The following is a 1,092-nucleotide window of genomic DNA, read 5'->3' on the forward strand; positions in this document are numbered from 1 at the left end:
CGGACTGATCAGTCGGCTTCCTGAGGTCAAAAAAAGTGCCTGGGTACACACCGAAGCGACGCCGTCTTGAGCGTACGTTCTGCGTACGCGGCTTGTTCGAAATACGAGCTTGTATTTTACGAAAATAGTTCACTGAAACGTGAAAACATTTTAAGCAAGAAATAGGCCATGCAGTTGCTGAATCTGTCTTCATTTCAGATCGACAAAGGTCAGTTTAAAAGATTTTCGTCAGATTTTGAGAGGCGTTCGTCACTCATCCCGCTCGTTATTTCTGGGGTTAGCACTCCACCAATCAGATTGGTGGAGTGAGTCCGACTGCCCGCCCTCCGACCCAGCAAGTCAGGTCGGCCAAAATGAAGGCCGACAGCTCCTCCGACGGACGACGGCACGGAACACACCGAACAGACTCCAGTCACTGACCTCGCCAGACCGTCTGACGGCCGATAATCGGGTTGGTGTGTCAGGGCCTTAAAGAGAATAAAATAGCCTTGACTACTTACTAGAGTTCCACAACTAACGTTACTGAGTGATTCAAACTTGTTCTCTCCCACCCAGCGTCGTCTCTCTTAACAGTAGTGGTGGGCGGATTGATCCAAATATCGATAATATCCAACGTTGGTATCGATATTGATCAATACCATTATAATAAGATCGATACTTTAGTTTCAGTTTCTCTCCAGTATGCACTGCTGCGGTTTCATCAAAGAGGCGACCTGGCTGTCTGTGTCTGTGTAAGTGCTGCTGCTTTCAAGTGGTCAAGTTCTGTCACAGCGCGGAGCAGGCACACTTTGCTCCTCCTCCCCCCTCTTGTGATTTGATGTTGTACCATCACGAGACCCAGCAGCGCTGGGCAAACAAGCAAGCAAGCAGCCAGCAGCACACACACACACACACACACACACACACACACACACACACACACACACACACACACACACACACACACACACACACACACACACACACACACACACAGACACAAGCAGTACAGAGACGGAGCAGAAGAAAGGCCGAGAGGAAGAGGAGCGCCGTGTGGCTATATTTTCAGGCCGAAAAGGAAACAACGGCAAGCTGTGTAATTTGTAAAAAAAG

The sequence above is a fragment of the Sander lucioperca genome, chromosome 2, assembly GCF_008315115.2.
Source record: "Sander lucioperca isolate FBNREF2018 chromosome 2, SLUC_FBN_1.2, whole genome shotgun sequence".
Classification (NCBI taxonomy): Eukaryota; Metazoa; Chordata; class Actinopteri; order Perciformes; family Percidae; genus Sander; species Sander lucioperca.